The sequence below is a fragment of the Impatiens glandulifera genome, chromosome 2, assembly GCF_907164915.1.
Source record: "Impatiens glandulifera chromosome 2, dImpGla2.1, whole genome shotgun sequence".
Taxonomy (NCBI): domain Eukaryota; kingdom Viridiplantae; phylum Streptophyta; class Magnoliopsida; order Ericales; family Balsaminaceae; genus Impatiens; species Impatiens glandulifera.
The window spans coordinates 62,543,250-62,556,505 of NC_061863.1; the positions used below are offsets into that span (position 1 = coordinate 62,543,250).

The 13,256-nt window shown below is 29.4% G+C and overlaps 1 long non-coding RNA gene across 2 annotated transcripts; it reads right to left on the reverse strand.

The window, feature by feature from the left end:
• Nucleotides 1-3,197: 3,197 nt before the first annotated feature.
• LOC124923638 lies at nucleotides 3,198-5,041 on the reverse strand. 2 transcript variants are annotated; one of them, XR_007098253.1, is made up of 4 exons: nucleotides 4,973-5,041; nucleotides 4,180-4,285; nucleotides 3,784-3,828; nucleotides 3,198-3,604 (listed from the first exon to the last, which is right to left on the reverse strand). It is a non-coding gene; the product is annotated as an uncharacterized LOC124923638 (long non-coding RNA). The 2 variants fall into 2 exon arrangements; XR_007098254.1 differs by lacking the exons at nucleotides 3,198-3,604; nucleotides 3,784-3,828 and adding an exon at nucleotides 4,012-4,041.
• Between the last annotated feature and the right edge of the window lie 8,215 nt (nucleotides 5,042-13,256).

Here is a 13,256-nt window from a genome sequence, read left to right on the forward strand (position 1 = left end):
TAGACCAAATTACCCCCTCCCTAAATAAGATTTCATATTAATTTTTTACCATGAGGCATATATATAATTAACTAATTAAGCATGATGGTGTAATTAAGTCTCAAATCAAAAAGTTGATTTACATATGTAAATTCAATATTTTATAGCCGTATATAGATTAAAAACGAAAACCATATCATATCTCTCTTGATTTGATTTAAAACTGTATTTTTTTTATTTTTTTTTACCAATAACTTTTATATTCTCAATTTTCATATCATATCTTGTATTAAAAGATAAAATTCGGATAATCTCCTTATGATTTCCTCTGAATATTGTTCCACAATTGAAGTCTTATTTAGAGAAGAATCCTCTTTATAAACAAAATTACACTTAATATTTCTAACCCTTTCTATATATAGAAACAAAATTCTATCAAGAAGCTTAAGATATATATTATTTGTTGGTTATTTTTTTGAGTAGTAGGGCACCTACTTTGGTCTTAGCTCGATCTGTGTTGGTTTGATATTTTGTTTTGTGATAAGATTACAAGAATGACTTCATAAATTAATTTTCTAACAGATTAAGACATGTTTAAAAGCATTCATAGTTTTGAAATTAAGGATTAAATTGTCATCTGGTGATGTCGTAGACTCGTAGTACATAATAACTTCTTGAGAAAATTGAATCATGTGAGTGTAAGTTTGTTTTTAATTCATGTGTTAATCTTAAGCTTTCAAATTGAAATACTCTACTTCACAAGAGAGATTATTTCTGCGATAGATTGGAATAATGGATTTGAATCATATAATAATGAGTTATAATTGGTATCTTTTAGGGCTTGAAATGCGATAACTCAATTTTGGCAAAGTTATCTATAATGATGCTAATCTTAAATGCCTATACAACATGAGCATGACAACTTGGAAAGATTATTTGCTAGGAAAAATTGCTAAATTGGGATGATCTACCTCTCTACATTGAACTATTATGTACAAATCATTTATGTTAAGCTAGAAAGATAATTGACACAACTTACTTCTTCTATGTATTATTGTCATGTGAAGCTCTTTGTCACATTATATGGACTGTAAGATGATATGATGGGAGGAGAAGTTGTTTGAAAACGAGTCAATAACATTCATTATTGCAAGTTGAAATTACAAAGTTATGAAATCGAAAAATAAATATAGAATTAAGATAATATGTAATAGAAGAATTTCTTATAGTTTTAGTTATCACAAACTAAGTTGTGAGTTCGAAATTTCATGACCATTTCAAAGAAATATAAAATCTTTGCTTTAGTTATGGTCTCTTTATGTAAGTATTTGTATTAGATTTAATAGTAACACATAGTTGATAATTCTAGGATTACATGTAATTTTCTTATCTTCATTGCTTGACTTTTGGTTGCCATATGTGGGGTGTCAAGTGTCAAGGATATATTCTATATATTGAGGGGCCTGACAGTAGAGGGGAATTTGAGGAAATGACCCCAAAAAGGGGGCTAATTATGTTTGGTGCGGGCCACTAATTTTTATAGCGCTGTTGACCCTCAAAAAATTTTCTGCCGAAAATACCCCTATTGCGTCACGCACCCTCCGGTTGCGTGACGCACCCGAGGGCATTGTGAAAAGTCCACAATGCCCTTACTATATAATAAAAAAAAATCCAGTTCTTCCCATTTCTTTCTTTCTTTTCTCTTTCTTCACTTCTCATTCTCCTCCATCTCTCTAAAAAGAACACCCCGACGACGATCCCCGACGAAGACCCCGACGAAGACGGCGGAATCCCAACGAAGGAGATGTTCACTATTATCCTTCAGATTACAGATTACAGGTTACCACAAATGGATCATTTTGTAGCTTTTTGCATTTGAGATTCATTATATATTCATAATCTGTAAACTGTATTCTTCCTCCTTTCTTTATTTCTCTCTTTCGACGCATTGTTTGTTAAGGTTTAGTGATTAGGGATTGAGTAGGTGAATGTCACCGTTGCGGCGGAATCCGGGTGCGTAACGCAGTTGCGTAACGCAGGTGCGTCAAGCAGGTGCGTCACGCAGGTGCGTCAAGCAGGTGCGTCACGCAGGTGCGTCAAGCAGGTGCGTCAAGCAGGTGCGTCACGCATATGCCTCTTAAATCGTTAAATAGAAGAAGAATGATTGAATTACTACTAGTAGTACTGTTTCATTAGTCTATTTCATCATAATACTCCCATTTATAAAAGAAAAAAAAAAGAATATACTTTTGTTTGTTTGTTTTAGCTTTGCAAGGGGATATTACTTTTTGGACCTCCTGAAATTTGGAAAACCTTATTGCTAAGGCACTTGCAACTAAAGCAAGCACAAGTTTTATCAACATAACTACCTCAACTTTATTATCAGAGATAACTAACTGTTGAATTTAATTTTTATTTTGTTTCTATTGATTTCCCTTAATAGAAAGAAAACAACTACTGAACACTAGTGTTTACAAATGATGTTTGCAGTGGTTTTGTGAAAGTGTCAAGATATTCAAAATTTTCTTAGCTAAAACAGTCCATGGCGGAAGCAGGAAGACAACATGGCTAAAATTCTCTTGGCTAGTGTTTACGAATGATGAGGCATCTAACATGAACGAGCTTCGAAAATGGAATGAAAAGTATGGTCAAGGAGGAAGCAGGAAGATATCATCTTTTGGCTTTGCTAATCAATCTGAATTGCTAGCTTCTTCTTAATAGATAGCAAAATATAACACTCTTTTTTATTTATTAGTCTTTCTTTTAGTTGAATTAATTTTCTTTTGCAAGTAAAAATTGTTTAATTTTTTAACTATATGTTGATATATAACTCAAAAAACTTTTTATTAATAATAATCAGCATTTGAAGAAACAAGAACATTGCTTGAATTAATTTGGCATATTAATCTCCAATAAAACTCCAATCACTCTTTCCATAATTCATCTACAAGCCAAAGTCAAAGCCAAAATTACATGGATAAAATGGAAAGCCTTTTAGAGCTCATACATACATTCTTACATACATAATACATAACAACAGTGTTTAGGGAAGGTTTTCAAGAACTTCTCAGTTATCATCATCTCCTGTATCTTTCTGGGCTTAGAAGTAGTAGTGTTCTAAACAACTCTAATAAAGACTTTTCATTTCTAAATAGAATTCTACATACAAACTCATTTTAGAGCTCATTACACACTCAAGTCCATACTATAATAAAGTGATTTTTTATCATTCTTCAGGTATGGTAATTAACATAGGTATGGTAATTAGCATACTTGAAGTTATAATAATTGCCATAATGCATCAGATTGCAATTGCAAGAGAAAATGCATTTTCCTATTTGTGTAAGAACATATGATATCCTAACATTACTATTTGTGAGCTACTTCCAGGCCTTGTTTCTGCATTGTGAGGACGTAATGATGTCAATGCTGATTGGTTTGATGACAATGCTCTAGAGGCTGATGATGGCCTAGAATTTGAACCCCATGAACTTGGAACAGGTTCATGCCCTCTATCGCTAGCTGCAGTTGATGGTCGAGTACCACTGCCACCATCACTTTTTGGAGACAATGCTAAGGAGTTCCATGCATTGCCCGTGGATCGATTTTCCCAGTTATTGGTCCCCTGTATGAACAAATAAGCTACTTTCAACTTCTATAAAATTTTCAAGATAGGATAAGCAAATAAAGTACATTACAATGTAGCATGTGCAATCTTTTTAAGTGCCTGTTTGTCTAATTGTTTTATGAAGGATTTGAAGATTTATATGTATGAATGTATAAAGAAATTGATATCATACTCACTTGGGAACAATTTCAGCATTTGGGTCCAATCCATGATTTTCCAACCTAACAACAATGTTCAGCAGTAACGTGAGACATCAAAATGAGAAATTCAATATTGGGTATGACTTATATTTGCAAAAGGATACAATGGAGAGTTGGAGACGTCATTCTTGAAATGTATTTCCGAGTTCATTCAAATAACAATGCAATATCCTAGAGCAAGTCACACAATTGAAACATCAAAAACAAAAAGATATTCCCCGGCATCCAGTGCCTCTGCCAAATTGGTGATAGAGTTGTTACGTTTGTCAAAACTCCCAATGATCTAAAAAAAACTCTATATACTACTAATGTTTCCATCATCACAAACAATATATATGGATAGGCTGTATATAAAACATAATTGTGTCATACCAAGGTGTTGATGAAGCTTTGGATCAATAACTCTAACAATTCCTGAAAGGGCACGCAACTGAGTTTGCACTCCCATAGAGTTCGCATCAGACCTGAAATTCTCTCTCTTTCGCAAAGACAAGAAAATTAATGAGTCTCAAACCCCAGAACCAGTATGAAGCAGAATAAAAGATATATCCCAATTTAAGAAGTTTTTGAAAAACTTATTCTTTAAATAGTTGAAGTATAGATCCCCTTATTTCAAAAAGTTAAAGTGGACAGTTATGCTCATTATTTCTTTTTACTGTAAAACCATTTGAAGCAAAATGAATTGTCCCATATAACAAGCAAGAGTACCTGATCCATGCCAATCAAGAGCATCGAATACATTCTAGAAACATTTCTTTTAAGAAGTAGATTGAGTTATGAAGATTCATTTAGCTTAGTGCTAGACTGCAAAAACTCGTATCCGTAAGATCATGGGTTCAAGTCAGACCAATTTAAAAAAAATTAGATTGAGCTTTTAAACAATAAACAGACAACAAGGTAGTGCACTAGCACATAATTCAAGACCAAAAAGGTAAAAGTAAAACAGAGTGGAATCAGAAAACAATAGGACACTCTCAGCAACTGAAGTTGTAGCTTGTGAATTCACAGTACAGCCAATGAAAACATGTAAAAAGAAGTTAAAATGTTGCTTATCAAACTGACTTACACAAGTACAAACATGTAAAAAATTTCAGCAGGCCTGGTGAGTAGACACTTTTTCTAGATAAGTCTTATACAAACAAAGAGCAAGAAATGGGAAAATTACCAATTTCCGCATAGCTCGTTGAAAGCACCAAAAAGCATCTGCTTCATTTTCTAAAAGAATGTGCTAACCAGATGAGACACATCCTACTTGACGCATCCTACGTGACGCACCTGCGTGACGCACCTACGTGACGCATCCTACTTGACGCATCCAACCAACCAACCTGCATTCAACAAATCAGGGCGAATCAATGACGTTTTGTAAAGGAAATTAACACAAACAATCATATGTAAACAAAATAAACACAAAATATAAACGAATATAGTGAAAAAATTTGCTTCGTTCGCCGTTGGAGCCGCAGTTCGCCGTTGGAAGTTCTTCGCAGCTCTAGACCATTGAATATAGTGGAATGGTCGACAGTGCCTCTTCGATTCGTTCTTCATCGCTGAAAAAGAAGAGGAAATCTTCTCCGCCACCATTAGGGTTTCACGGCGGAGCGGAGAAGACGGGGAAGAAAGGGGCCGGATGAGAGAGAAAATGAAACGAAAATGAAAAAAAATTAAGTCTTTATAGGGTTCAGGGTGCGTCACGCATCTGGAGGAGGGTGCGTGACGCATGGGTATAATGGTCATTAAAATATTTGGGGGTCACCAGCGCTATAAAAATTAGTGGCCCGCACCAAACATAATTAGCCCCCTTTTTGGGGTCATTTCCTCAAATTTCCCGACAGTAGATATATAATTGTCTATGTCTATTTTTTTTTGGGTTGTATTATTTAAATTCCCAAGTAAAACAGTTAGGAACACACATTGAATTTGTCACTTAATATGAAACAAAATGAGAGGAGAGTCATTATATATATATGGTGAGAGTGTTTCCAATAAGATCATTAATATATTTTCTGAAGTAATTATAAGTTTCTCATTATGGGACAAAACAAAAATAAATCGTGCAAGAATAACATATTGAGTTTATCGAGGAAAAAAATAAAAAAATAACACAATATTCAACTTATTCTAGTGTGAGATATATATCCGGATAATGCATGAATAGACAATATTTGTTCACTTCACATACTTTTTGTCTATATCCACATATTTGTATAAATAAATAATTCAAATGTGGGTATTGGAAAATCTTGAAAGACATGGTCTTCAAAAAATGTAATAATTTCAAGCCATTAAAAAAATTCATATTTTCGTAACGTTAATCTGTGTCGATATCTGAACAAATTATCACTTGACATGTGGCGCAAAAGTCACTTGAGCGATAAGAATAATGTCTTGAAAATTCGCATCAAAATTATTGAGATTCTAACACATGGCATACCATAATTTATAGTCGGGTTTTGGTGACTCAAACAAATTCATCCATACCTAGTTGTCTTTATCGATCATCTCAAAACTGAAACAAACTCACACCGAAGTGTCGCTATATCTTCGGTCGGTATTAATTATGGGCCTTCTATTTCATTTCTAACTAATTGATTTCGAGTGTATTTGGGTGAAGCATGTTAGAAATCTGGACCTTTCTCTCTGTAAACAAACATTAATTGCAATCTTTTTTGATCCATGGATCATGATCATTCCGAGTTTTAACTAATCATGCAACCAAGATTCTAGCTCCGTCGACCATTGATGTCGTTCCACAAAAATTAAACTTCATGATTGTTCCTTATCAACCGATCGAACAATCCTCTTTAGCCGAAAGTCATCTGTGGATACCAAAACATATCCATCCACGAAAAGGTCAGTAGATGGGTCTGTTTTGGGAAGACGATGAACAATATTTACCGTTTCTGAACTTCCGACCTCTTCAAAACAGTCATTGTACTTTTTTTTGTTATTTTAATCAAATTTTGCCTCTAACTTGTTAAATCACATTAACACACCCTTATATATATATAATAATAAAGTAACAAAAAAAAAATGAAAACTCGTGGGGACATTTTCATTGCTACTCCAACTACTATAATTTATATGTTATTAATGATAGTTAATTTTTTTTTAATGGTGATCTTTTAGAGTTTGTTTTATTTAGATACTTCATTTAGTATTTGACCATTTGACATAGATTTGGCTACTATTATTTTCATGACTGGTTTGATTTTTTCCATGGTATACATGTTATTTGTGTTGTCATTCCGTTGGTTGGAACATATTCAAGAATTAGAGTGGTGGTGAATTTGAAGAAAATAAAAGAATTTTTTTGAATGAAACAAGTGGATGAACACATATTTTACCTTTTTTTTAAATTAGATTAACAAATAGTGGATTAAATTGGAAAATTAGAAAATTATGGATCATATCACGTTATACCGTGAACATTTACCTTAATGTAATTTCACCCCGATTGTTGTATATCAATAAAAAAAAATCTACCTTTTTTTTAAAATGAAAAAATGTTATAATAGTAATTTTTTTAAGTAGAAGGGAATATATTTTATGGATTTGCTCAGTGTTTATGACTACACATCTTGACATATCTGTATTGAATTACTTTTATTTGATTTTTTTCATGATCCATATTAACATGCAATGTCTTTTGAATTAAATATCCTTATAAATAAATAAAATCATTAACAATCAGAAATATACTTATTTTGAGATGTTTTCCGCTTTCAGAGTTTTGGGGTTGTGGTCCTTTTATTTATTTATTTGGTATAGGCCTTTTGAAGTAAATGACCAACTTGTTTAATTTTAAGCATCATTGACTTGTTATAATGAGTTTGGAGTGAATGAATAATAATATTTTCTTTTTGGTATGAATATTGTTTATTTATTGTTGTTTAATTTTTACATATTTTATGATATTATGTAACAATATTTTTTTGGTTAAAAAAATAAAACAAAATTAATTAAGAAGATTCAGGTTGATCTTCATTAATTGCATCTGTTAATTGATTTGATTGGTAAATGAGATAATTGAGGTAATGGTCCTAAATATGGAGAGGCCCACATAAATATTGAGTGGGGGTAATTTATGTACACTACTATAGGTCATGACTCAAGAGAAGAGATTAGACAAATAATTATGAATAAAAGTAGACTTATACACTATAATTAATTGACTAGTGATAAATGATAATCATATTTAATTTATAAGATGAAGATTATTTGATGGGTGGTGGAGGTTTTGTTATTTGTGAGGGTTGGTTAGTAAGAGGTCACATTCACTTTGGGGTGGGGACCTTAAACCATGCCCATCTTTTTTATTATTTGCTTTCATTCAATTTTTCTTTTATCTAAAAAGAATTTATTTATTTTTCTATGTGAGTACATTAGAATGCCTAATTTTCCAAGTTATTGCAAACTTTGACACCTTTTGAGATATGCAAGCTTTCAATGTTCCTATTTTTATAAAAGAGGACAAAATGAATGGGTTTAATATGTTATTCATATTTAGTATATATACCTTGTATGGTTGTCCTTATGGACATTGACACTTCAACTTACATTTCAATATTATAATATATATACATAACATATATTAATAGGCAAATTGCTAAGTGGTTACATCAAGCCAACAAGTAATATTGGAGGTGACCAAGAGATTATTTTGTTAAAACTATATAGTTAGTTGAGGAGTCATCTCCTATATCCATTTTTCTTTTTACAGGTACAAATTAGATTTTTCAAAATGTATAATTTTCAATAATTTATTATTCTTAACCTACATAAATTAATTTATCTCAAATAAAACAAGAATAGTGTCATATCACATTTAATAAGAGACTCAAGTCCATCTAGACCAAACCTAGACATGGGTATTGTGTCAACCAAATTGCGATTCATGTTATGGTTGTGCCATGACACTATTTTGATATTCAAGTCTAATATAGTTCTTAGACTCGACTAATCATGTTATCACTTATCTCGTCGTTCTATTAGTTTTAACTATAAAATATTGATAATATGTATTTTATTTTATCATAAAGTTATATATAGTGCTTGCTTGTGCTCATGCCTTTGTATGTGAGGTGCAAAAACTTATCTAGCATGGTCCATCCCATTCCAGTTGCCCTTAGAGTAAATATTATATCTTTAATTATTATTTTGGTTTAATGAACTGAACATTTTGATTGTATCCATACCTTTTTACATATGCAAATTGATGTTCATAAATTTACTATTTTATTTCCTAAAAAAAATATAATTGATGTAGGACAGCTCAAATTTTCAATCCTATATGTCTAAAGTCCACACTATGATCCTACAAAATAGTGGATAAATAAAAGATGTCTCTCAATTGAACTATATTATCTAGGTTTAAGGTTATTTTAAATTGTGATAAAATATCACAAATTTTGTAGCTTCATTTATTTGTTTAAATAAACAATAATTGTAAGTCCAGATTATCTCAAAGATTATTAATTAGGTATATGTCCCCACAATGGTGAATAGCAAAAAAAAAGGGACTAGTGAGGTTTTTTAATTTTTTGGAGGTAAGAATTGTTTTTTCCTATTTATATGAAACAAGATAATGAAATATTAGGCTCTTTAAACACATGATAGTGATTATTTTTTCTTAATTGAACACCCCCACTTCCTTTTTAGGGCTTTGAGTGGCAGACATAGATTAATTAATTAATGTGTTCCTTCATAATTAGAGCAGTGCATTAATCCTGTAAATAATTTCATCTTTTTTTTCCTAATCCTTCATGCCTCTATTTAATTAATTCATTTATACTTCCTTATTAATGGCTTAGATTAAAGAAAACTTAATTTGTTGTATTTGTTCATATTCCAATAAAAAAATAATTTATCATTTGGTGTTGATAATGAGGCAAATTAGACTATACATTAATTTTGAGATTTCATTTCACCTTTTTTTTTTTATAATACAAACTACTTTTGAAGAATTGTTAGTAGATTTAAATTTAGCTGAATGAACTAAGACTATAATTTATTCTCTAGTCCAGTCAAAAATTAGACAATTGTCTATGTACAATAGTTTAATTGATGTAAGTTTTATTTATTTTTAAATATTTTTTTAAAAAAAAAATAGTTTACTTGAGAAAGTTGGTTATTGAGTTACATAATTAAAATTTATTTGTTGTAAAAGAAATATATATATTATTATGTTATTTAAATTATAAAATGACGAGGAATGATCGTATAAAGATATTTTTAATTTTTTTTTTAATGAAGGAGGTTAGCATGAATTCGTAATTTTGAAGAATCACTTTTATTACTTAAACTATTTTAGTGAGGTATATAAAAATATTTTTATTTTTAATAGACCATGTCTATTTATGTTAACAATATTATGGATATTCTCGGACAGAGGAACTTAATTATACAAGAACTAATTGAAAATTCAGAATAATTAGTTTCACTATATTTAAATATTAATAGGACACATGATTATGTTGATCCAATGTTATCCCCTAAAAGAGTTGGGCCACAAATTGCACAAAAAAAAAATGTTTATGCAAAATATCAACAATTCAAATCTTATTTTAGATTTTTATGTCTTAACAAACATCATAAAACTCTCAAAATTATTTATAGCATATGAAACAAAATGTCGTTGCTGCTGTACCAAATCCGAATATCGAGCTCTAGTTCATTCAATCGACAAATTATGTTGGTTTTAGTCTCACCTCGGTACTAAATGGTGCGACAATATTGGTGTTGTTTTTTTCACTAGTATGAAACAATTTGTTTTTTTATTTGTGAATGTATTGTAAAACTAATATATTATCCGAGTAATAAAAAAAAAGGTTGTCCATAAAATGACAAGGCCCAGAACTGTCGAAGGAGTGGACAAGAGTGTATGGGAGAGAAATAGGAACAAAAAACAAGCCAGTCCGAACTCCTAACTGCCTGACCAATCCTTATCATTGCATCCCACGTGCCCCCGCCGGAAAACTTGTCCATTCTTCTATTATTATTATTAACTACAATTTAACCATTTGTGCATCAGTCCACAATCAAATTATATATAAATGAAATAATTTTGGGATTTTTCATTTACAGACTAGCTATATATTGTAGCTAGCTAGGTTAATTGAAAAATATCTTCCAAACAGTACATGATTGTGGATATAAGATGTTATGTTTTACCACTTAGACTAGAGTTTGATGGGTTTTTTTAGAAAAATAATTTTGTTTGATAAAAAAAAGGTACATTATTTGAGTTTTAATTAATTTAATTATTTTGTATTTAAAATTTAAATTTAATAAAAATAAAGTAAATATATTTTTATTGATGAAATAGAGAGAATATAATAAAAATATGATAAAATTTAAAAAGAAAATAAAAAACACAAAATCTAGTCATGAATCTCCACAGTTAGATATAAATCTCTATCTAATTGTTATTTGTTAATTTCAATTTAGAGTGAACAAAGTGATTAAATATTATTGCAACTACAATAATTATCATGGGCGTGACATATTCAAAAGGATAGGTTCTTTAGGACAACTTAAGTGATAATAATCGTGTTTAAGAAACTAAAAATTACATTATTGTTTTTTTTATATTTTAAATTAAAGTAAAGGTCATTATTATAGAATTGTTTAACTTTGTAAATTAAAAATATTTTTTTGTAATCATTGAGATATCTCAAATTAAAAAAGAGATAATTATTTTGATTTAATTTTTACTAAAAAAATATATGAAAGTGCTATAATATATGAGAATAAACTCTGTATAAATAAAAATAAGAAAAACTTATTGTGAAGTCTTGTTCGTTCCAAGTTATTTATCGGAAAGAGAAAACAATGATTATGATAATTTTCAGGAGATAATGATATTTCTTTTTTTATAAAAAGATTTAAAAGATATTCATATATATATATAAAAAATAAATAATAATTTAAAATAAATAATATTTTAGTATTTTAATTAATAATTTTATTGATTTAATGGATGATAACGAGAATGACATGAAAATTTATTTTATTGAATTATTTGAAAAACCCAAATATGACCAACGCCTAAAAGGTCCAGCAAAGAAATCTTTTTAGCCGTAATTAGACTTATAATTAACCAAACATTTGCTTGTAAGGACCAAATATCATGCCAATATAAATAAGTTTAGAGAAATAAAATGCTAATTAAAGACACTTATATAGCTACAATGAGTACTGCTTTTAATAAGATAATAAGTTTTGGGCAGTTTTTTCTGGTTATATTTGAGATAAAATTAATTTTCTTGAATAGTATAGATCAGTATTAAAAAATAATATGATTGGTTAATTGATTTTTTTGAAAGAATTGTAATTAGTGTGAAACTAGGTTTGAGTCCAAAATAATAATAATTATATATTTTTTAAAATGTTGGGATTATTCCTTATAACAATACCTCATTCTAACCTAATACGTTTTAAATGTGAATGAAACTTGTGACATATACTTAACATGTTTTAAGTGTGTCTTAGGAATTACTATTACCACTTAAACTATCTAAGAAGTGTAAGGTATAAACGAGTCAAATTAAGATTTTCAAGTTCGAACTCTTTTTGAGCTTTTATATTAGAGCTCGAACTCATATATTTAGATGGGCTCACGAGCTATTCGAGCTCAGATCGTTTAGAGTTTGTGATTTATTAATAAATATTTAACAAAATTTTAAACGAGTCCTCGTTTGATTTTGTGCCCTATACCGGGGAGATTATGTGACTAAAAAAACAATCACATTTTTCTTGTGAGAGAGCATAGGAGGCGCAAAGACTCTTTTGCTCACAGAGAATCATATTTCATAAATGAGCATGTTCGTCAACAACTCTATTAATTTAAGCCATCTTCAACCCAAATATCTATTCTCAAATCCAAAATACAGTAAACATCTCATCAAACAGTAATTCAACTCCAACCCAAAAACCCAAACTCAAACTCAAAAAAATATTCTCAGAATATTCTTTTTTATAATAATTTTTAACTTTTTCAATATTATTTATATATTTATCCAAAATTACAAATTGAACCCAAAACTTTACAACAACTTATTAATTACTTTTAAATTTTAATTATAAATCAATTATATATACAACTGCATAAAACAAATTAAACATTATTAAATAAACACAAATTATATTTCACAAACAAAAAAAAATACAACAAAACAAACCTTTTGGATTATTGTACTTTTTCGGTTTTTCTACGTGTTTTATTTTAATAAAATTGTTTTTATTATTTATTATTTTTTTTATCAATATTGTTTATTATTATAAATTTATAATACTTAAAAAATATATAAAATATAAATATAAACAAATTTAAATATAAGTTAATCATATAAACAAATTAAAATTATCATTAATTAAACATATAAATAAAGTAAAATATAAATAAATTATATAAATAAATAAAATAGGTAAACAAATTAAAATATAAA